This window comes from Lontra canadensis, unplaced genomic scaffold (genome assembly GCF_010015895.1).
Source record: "Lontra canadensis isolate GAN:19392208 unplaced genomic scaffold, GSC_riverotter_1.0 scaffold75, whole genome shotgun sequence".
NCBI classification, from domain to species: domain Eukaryota; kingdom Metazoa; phylum Chordata; class Mammalia; order Carnivora; family Mustelidae; genus Lontra; species Lontra canadensis.
In genome coordinates this window covers 5,708,091-5,716,515 of record NW_022631069.1, presented here as the reverse complement: position 1 = coordinate 5,716,515, position 8,425 = coordinate 5,708,091, and the positions used below count along the sequence as shown (strand labels likewise).

At 44.0% G+C, this 8,425-nt stretch overlaps 1 pseudogene; it reads right to left on the bottom strand.

Annotated features, from left to right (window-relative positions):
- Positions 1-7,990: 7,990 nt before the first annotated feature.
- On the bottom strand, positions 7,991-8,085 carry LOC116881655 (annotated as a pseudogene).
- Positions 8,086-8,425: the final 340 nt, after the last annotated feature.

Sequence of the window (8,425 nt, the reverse complement as noted above, 5' to 3'; positions counted from 1 at the left end):
GTGTTGCCTATCTGACTAGGAGCAAATTTATTTTCCAACAACTTGCTTCCTTCTGGGTTTTATTAAGATGACTTTCCTGATTTTATAACAATCTTGACCTTCTTCTCAACATCGCTGAGAACCCACTTAGCACTACTCTAAAAAATCAAATCTTCAAAAAACAAAAACGAAAAAAGATACGTATGAGAAATTCAAGCAAAATAAAACAGTACACAGAAGAAGTTTTTTAAAAAATCATCCTGAATACAATTATCTAGATATTAGGCATCACTGATCTTGTCAGACATTCTAGACATCTCTTTGTGCATGTCTTCAGAGAGAACCATGCATAGGTGGATGGAAATTATTTTTCAAAAATGGGATTATAGGGTGCCTGGGTAGCTCAGTGGGTTAAGCCTCTGCCTTCGGCTCAGGTCATGGTCTCAGGGTCCTGGGATCGAGCCCTGCATCGGGCTCTCTGCTCAGCAGGGAGCCTGCTTCCTCCTCTCTCTCTCTGCCTGCCTCTTTGCCTACTTGTGATCTCTGTCTGTCAAATAAATAAATAAAATCTTTAAAAAAAAATGAGATTACAGCTTCTATGTTCCTGTTGGTAAAATCACCAAATTTAACATTATTTTGTAATTTAACATAAAAAGGAAATTGAAGTGAAATCGAAAATGCTCTATCAGTAAAAATACGTAGTGACAAATGGTCACAACATTCTTGTCACTCCTCCCACTGAGAGGTGAATTCTCTTTCTCCATGGCTTTGGATTTGAGTTGGGTCTGTAACTGCTTTGACCAATAGAATACCATGGAAGGGATGCTGTTTCAATTCTAAGCCTCACCTTTAAGAGAAGTAACAGTTTCTACTCCCTCCCTCTTGGGATCTAGACATCATGCTCTAAGGAAGCCCAAGCAGCTCCACAGAAAGGCCAACAAGAAGGGAAACTGAGGCTCCTGGCCGACAGCCACAACTGAGATCCCAGCCAACAGAGAGAGTGAACTTTCGCCAGCCCTGTGAGTGAGCCATCTTAGAAGGGACTCCTCCAGCCCCAGGCACCACCAGGCGTGGGAGAGATTAACTGCTCCCACTCTGAGTTCTGCTCAAATTGCCAAATTGTGATCAATACATGATTACTGTTGTTTCAAGCCACTACGTTTTGAGATAACTTGTGATACAATACTAAATAGCTGAAACAAAATCCCTCTGCAGTCAAGAAAAAGATGCAAAGTTTAAGAGTTGGAGTTTCTTAGTTATGTATTTCATGTTAGAAAGTCTCAATTGACTCTAGCTATTAAAAGAAAAATCCAAGGTTAGTTAGTCTTGGTTCTATATTTAAATGATAAAATGTTTACTATGTGATTTTTCATCACATCCGCTCAATTCCTAATTTCTATTATTTGGTTCAATCACTTGGTTGCTGGATTTTAACCTCGAGTACCTACCTCCAAAAAAAAGTTCATGGACACTATCAAATACCATTTCCCTAATTGTTCTGCTCTCCCTGTCCTTTTGCTTTGTATTTATTATTATCTAAAGGCTTTCCTTTCTGCCAACTGTTCCCAATTAGTCATAGAGTTAGAATGAAATAATGTTGAATTGTACGACGGGAAAGTTAATTTCTTTTCACTTTCCTTCAGTTCTGTTTAAATCAAAGAGTCTTGGGTGGTGCCTTGCTGGCTGGGTTAGTAGAGTATATGACTCTTGATCTCGGGGGTTATAAGTTTAAGCCCTATGTTAGGTGTAGAGATTATTTAAAAGTAAAAATCATAGGGGCACCTTGGTGGCTCAGTTAGTTAAGCATCGGACTCTTGATTTCAGCTCAAGTCATGATCTCAGGGTCGTAGGATTAAGCCCCATATTGGGCTTTGCACTCAGCAAGGAATCTGCTTGAGATTCTTTCCCCCTCCCTATGCCCCTCCCCATGATCAAACTCTCTCTCTCTCTCTCAAATAAATAAATAAATCTTTTAAAAAAATATAAATCTTTTGGGACGCCTGGGTGGCTCAGTTGGTTGGACAACTGCCTTCGGCCCAGGTCATGATCCCGGAGTCCCAGGATCGAGTCCCGCATCGGGCTCCCAGCTCCACGGGGAGTCTGCTTCTCTCTCTGCCCTTCTCCTCACTCATGCTCTCTCTCACTGTCTCTCTCTCAAATAAATAAATAAAATCTTTAAAAAATAAAAATAAAAATAAAAAAATATAAATCTTTTTAAAAACTTAGTTTGGCATTAGTGTATCTTCACCATCTTTCCAAATGTATGTAACCTTCCTTTTTAACAGTGAGGTCAAGTTTTAGGACCTTTAACAAGCGACAATATAGAACTAGAATTTAGTCATATTAATGTACTTTCATTATATCTATTTTATTCTATTTCTGAAGAGCTATATTGGGTTTCCACCTACTGTGGTGATATGAAGTTTCCTTTTAAAGTAAATTTCTTGGGTTAAAAAAGTGATTTAAGGAAAATATTAAGTACACTATATAGAACAGATGGCACTTGAATATGGCACAATTAAGTCTGTGATACATGAAACTTGGCCTTTAGAGAAAACTTTTCTTTATGCTCTTAAAGAGTCAGGACTCTTAACTCTTTAAAAAAAAAATGTTAAAAATCTGTTCCATGGCTGTACTCCAGCCAATGGGCATATCCTCTCCCCTGTGATGGGGAGTCCTAGGCTATGCTTCAATGTCAGCCCCAAATTGTTCATTCCCCACTTCAGTCACCTGTCTTCCCAATAACTCTTGCCATCCCACCAAGTGAGAAGCCAGGTGAAAAAAAGGGAAGGTATCCGTGAGGTCAGCCTTGTCAACACTAGGAGAGGAAATTTTGCCTCTAATGTCCCTTTGCTCTTCTACCTGGCTTCCTGAATCCCACCCTAGCCCCAGCATCTTGTCTTCTTTCTTTTCTTTTGTGTCTTCAAGAAAGCTCGTTCCTGTCTGTTGTGGGGATGACTAGTCTGATGTGGTTGTGATTATTCCATCTCCTCTCTTCTTTGTTCCCTTAGGCTGGGGACTGTCCTTTACCCACTCTTTCTGGATGCTTCCCTGCTTCTCCTCTTCACTCCCTCAGACCACATCTGTCTAGACTGAGGGCCGATTAGACAACTTTCAGAGTTGTTTTGACTCCTACTCTTTCCCCAGTGACAATTCCGGTTGATTGGGACAGAACCTCACTGAGCTGCACCAGAATCTTCCATTTCCTTCTTTGACTATCTAATTTGGGAGTTTGTGGCATAAATCTGTAACCCTATCATTGTTCAGGCGGTGTCCGTGAACTTTTTTTGTTACTACAGTTTCCACTGGTTTTTACATTTAATCTTTTTTTTCTCTCTTCTTTCTTTGGCAAGATCTTTATGACCATTTGAGCTACATTTGGTCTAACCAAAGTGTTGGCCAACATCTGGGGGTACAATCAAAATAAAAAGCGCCTGAGTCTCCCACAAGCTTTTGCAAGGCATTGTGGTTAGTGGAAAGGTTAGCGGAAAAGCCCCGCCCTGTTGTTCCTGGCTATGTGACTTAGAGCAGGGCACTGAACTCATTCATTCTCTACTTCTGTCCCTACAAAGTGGCTAACATGCCTGTCCAATAACAAGGACTCAGGAGATGTTAGTCTCTTTTCCACTTCCTTCTTTTCTGCCAAATTTTCTGTGTCAGGACTGGCCAGATACAGAGGTAGTGAAAGCCAGATCTGCTGTTTGTTCTAGGGACGAGGGATGTAGGAGTGAATGTAAGGACTGATGTGAATCCAGATTAATCCATGGGCAAAGAACCAGCCCCCAGTTTCCTGCCTCTTAAAGAGCCTTGAGAGTCACACATGGCTCAGAGCCCTCCTGGACGGAGCACATTCCATTCTCGGGCCTTGAAAATGAGGAGATTGAGTCAAAGGCATGTGAAAGATAAGGAAAAGACTTGACTGGGGTGATTCTAGAAGGAACGCAGATGCTGAAGGAGGTAGTTGCGTCCAATCAGCTCTCTGGTTTTTCAGGTTCTCCAGGCACCTTCTCTCTTTCTGTCCCTCAGTCAAACATGCAATCACACACACACGTTTACACATCAACACATCAACACACGGTCACATCCACATGTACACACACATACAAGCTCTCACACACAGACACATACATGTTCACACTCACTTTCAGACACGCTGGTGCACACACAGACACGCACACACTCACTCACTCAAACACACACTCCTGTTCAACTCTTTGCCCTATTAAAAGAAAAAAGAAACCACTCCTACTCTTTAGACATCAGGAAACAATATGTTTTCAGCCACAGAAATACTCTGAAATGTTATCCCATCCGTTATCATAGTGGTCTGGGAAGTAGCCAACACAATTAAAATGCAGGGACAAGGGCACCCCAGCGCCTCAGTCAGGTAAGCGGCAGACTGGATCTCAGCTCAGGTCATGACTTCAGGGTCATGATCTCAGGGTCATGGGTTGGAGCCAAGCTCTGCCTCTGGCTCTGCACTCAGTGGGGAGTCTGCTTGTCCCTTTCCCTCTGCTCCTCCCCCCACTCTCTCTCTCAAACAAATACATAAATAAAATCTTTAAAAAAATAAATAAAATGCAGAGAGAGCCAACTCCTGGGATCAAACAAAACAAAACAGAAACCTGGGTCAAAACAAGAGTAGCCGATTGCACTTACCCTTTCCTACCAATGACAAAATTTACAGTCCACTAAAATATATGAATCCTACAAAACCAAACCCCAGATTTTCTAGTCAAGTTTTGTAAAGCTCAAATACGATCATATTTATCCCAGGGAGTCGAAGCCAAGTTCATTAAAATTACTCGTTAACCTAATTAGGTGACTGGGCATAGCACCCATGCTGGGCCGGAGGGTGGGTGAGTGAGCAGACTGGTGGTTCTCATTTCCCTGAGAGCCACCGCGGACATGATTTATTTGAGAAAGCTGCATCTTCAATTAGTGTGAATCGGGGAGTATCTGATTTATCACAGGTGCCTAAGATGCTGTAACCAAAGTATCATTACGCCCAGAGAGCCTTTAAAGTTCCCATGAACCAAATCACCATAAGACTGTGTCACTGGGCAGACACAATTGACATTGCCTCCTTACCCTGTGATGTCTTGCACCTCACTGAGATGCTTTTTTTCCCCCATCCTTTTGGAGTGTGCTCTGGAAATCTCAGCAAGAATGCTGCTACATCTAATCCAGACATAAATCTAATATGTATATATACGTAGGAGTCCTGGCTGAGCCAATCCAGGTTGCTGTCACAGAGCTGGTGGGCTAGGCCCCCCGTGGGGTCTCTTCGCCCAGGCTGGTGGTGGGAGGCATTTGGGGGCGAGGAGTGCTTGTAGTTGTCACAGAGGGGCAGAGCAACGGAAGGGAAAGGGTAGCTTCCATCCCTGCCACGATGTCCTCACATGGGCTGGCTCCTGCCTACCCGTGTTGGCTAACAGACTCGACTGGATCTCCTGTGGAGAGAGAAGTTAGGACAGGAAGCCAGAGGAGCAGCTTTCATGAAAGTTCTGGCAAAATTCTGGGCACAGCCGAGGCGGAGGCATGCAAGCTCCACCAAGGAGGGCCAAGGGGGTTACGGCCCCTGTTTCCACCACAACATGGCAGTGGGGTCTGGCAGGCTCTGTGAAGCTGCAAGAACAGAATGGTGACAATTTCTGTCACGACAACAGAAGACTCGGTCTCTCGAGGGCCACCAGCAACCATAGAGACTGGTAGCCTCCCCTGAAGGCTCGCGTATCTGGGGCTTCCATGAGAAGATCAAGCAAAAGAACTTGAGGAGACTCTTCCTGAGGACATATGAGTTATCCCTGGAGACTCACAGAAACCCTGGGCACACTGAACGTCTGGTGGGTGGAAATCCTTCCTTCTTCTAGACAAGTTCCGATGTCGATGCCAATGTCACCTCTTTTGTTCCATCTACCAAGTGAAACCTCGGATGTTCAGATACACACACTCCACAATCAGTACATAAATGCCCAAACCTGTATGAGGAGCTCGCTGGCTCCTGGGAACACAGCTGGACTCCATGTCCCAGACTCCCCTGCAGTCAGGTGTCTCCAAGGGACTACACCCTGGCAAATGGAATGTAAGCAGGAAAAATATGGCTGCTTCCAGGCCCAGCCCATAATAATCTCCCACCTATTGTGACATGTTTCTTTTCCCATCTCTTAGCTGAATTGGAGAGGACTCCAAGAACCTAGATAGAGGAGGGCACACAGTGTGGCTCACAGGATGGAAGGAGCCCAACCCCTGAGTTTTTCCGCAGAGAAAGACACCTGGCCACAAATACTCACAGTGGTGGAACACAGGCAAAAAAATAAACTTCTACTGTGCTAAGCCACGGAGATGTGGGGATTGATTATTGTAAAAGCCGGCGTTGCTCACCTTACCTATTATACCATAAAAGTATTATTAGCCCCAGCTGTGAGGAGGAAAGTGCAATTCCCAGGAGTTAAGTCAGTGGTTCTCAACCAGCAGTGATTTTGACCCCCAGGGGACAGGTAGCAATGCCTAAATACATCTTGACCCTCACAACTGGGGGAGGGAGTCGTGTGTGCTCCTGGCACCCAGGCTGAGAAGGCAGAGCCCTTGGTGGATTCACAACAAAAAATTATCTGACCCAAAATGTTGATTGTGCTGAGGTTTAAAAATCCGAGGATAACCAACTTGTCCAAGATCACTGAACTAGGAGTAGGTGGCTCCTAACCCCAGTTCTTTCTCAACATCAGGTTGTCCCTTTACCTAGAAACTCAGGGATAAGCTACCATGTTCTAGCCTCTGGTGTCCCCATATCAGTTCTTCATACACATCTGACAGGGACTTTCTCTTCTGGGGCCAAAAAGAATCAAGTTGAGAAATAATAAATACACATACATAAATATACATATCTTAATAAGTTTAGGGGTTTTTTTTAAAGATTTTATTTATTTATTTGACAGAGAGATCACAAGTAGGCAGAGAGGCAGACAGAGGGGGTTGGGGGAAGCAGGCTCCCTGCCTAGCAGAGAGCCCGACTTGGGGCTCCATCCCAGGACCCTGAGACCATGACCTGAGCCAAAGGCAGAGGCTTTAACCAACTGAGCCACCCAGGTGCCCCAAGTTTAGGTTGTTTTTTTCTTTTTTAAGATTTTATTTATTTATTTGAAAGAGAGCACGCAAGCAGGGAAGCAGCAAAGGGAGAAGCAGACTTCCCACTGAGCAGGGAGCTGGATGTGGGACTCGACCCCAGGATCTGAGATCATGACCTGAGCCTCAGACAGATGCTCAATCCACTGAACCCTCCAGCCCCAATATCTTAATGGGTTTTAAGGAAGACTAACACTGGTGTTTCCTTCCTAATCAACAGTGACCAGAAAACAAGGGCTTGAAAATAAATGAACATGTTTGCGGTCATAACCACATGCCAAGCCTCAGGAACCACAGATCAAAGGTCTTTCCATTTCACTGCTGGGTCCTTACAACTTTCTACATTACCCAACAAACAACCAATTTTTTTCTGCTTCCAGAAGCAATATATATTTTTGAAGACATCACTAAACAATAAGAAGTTTCCTATATTCCATCAGCTTGAGGAAGTCAAGATAGGTACTTCCATTCATTTCTTTTCCATGTTTCTATGTGAGGATACTTCCAGATGAGATTAGCGTTTGAACCCACGGACTTAGTAAATTGTCCTTCTAGTAGGGTGGGCACCATCCAATCCACGGAGGGCCTGAATAGAAGAAAAGGTAGAGGAAGCAGGAATTTGTCTCCTTTTCTCTCTCTGCCCCACTGTTGAGCTGGGATGTCTCATGGCATCTTCTCCTGCCCCCAGACTAGCTTTTACACCATCTCGATCTCCCTTGATTCTCTGGCCTTCAGCCTCAGACAGAATTATATCACAGGTCTCCAGCTTACAGACGGCAGATCGTGGGACTTCCTACCCTTCCTAACTGCGTGAGCCAGTTCCTTATAAGAAATTATCATATATATATGTGTGTGTGTATATATATATCCTATTTGTTCTTTTTTTTTCCTAATGGAATGTTTCATGAGTCATCCTTACACAGAGGCCATGCTAATCTTCTCTGTATTGTGCCAATTTTAGCACTGCCGAAGGGAGCACAATCCCCTATATGTCACGTTTCTTGGAGAACCTTGACTAACACAGCCAACATTTCTATATATTTAAGGAAGATGAGACATAAGCACACATACACACATCCATGCATACACACACATATTAGAGACTGCTAGAACAAACTCGTGTTCTCCTCTTCCTCCTGAGAGCACATGGAGAATATATTTCCCAGCATGCATTATGGGTGGATGTGGTCATCTGACTAAGGCTAGCCATTGCAACATGAACAGAAAGGATGTGCTCTTATCTGAGGCCTGGGTGGGAGGACCTCCCATACCTGCTGCTCCATGTTCTTTTCTCCTTCTAGCTGGTTGGCATGGAGGCAAC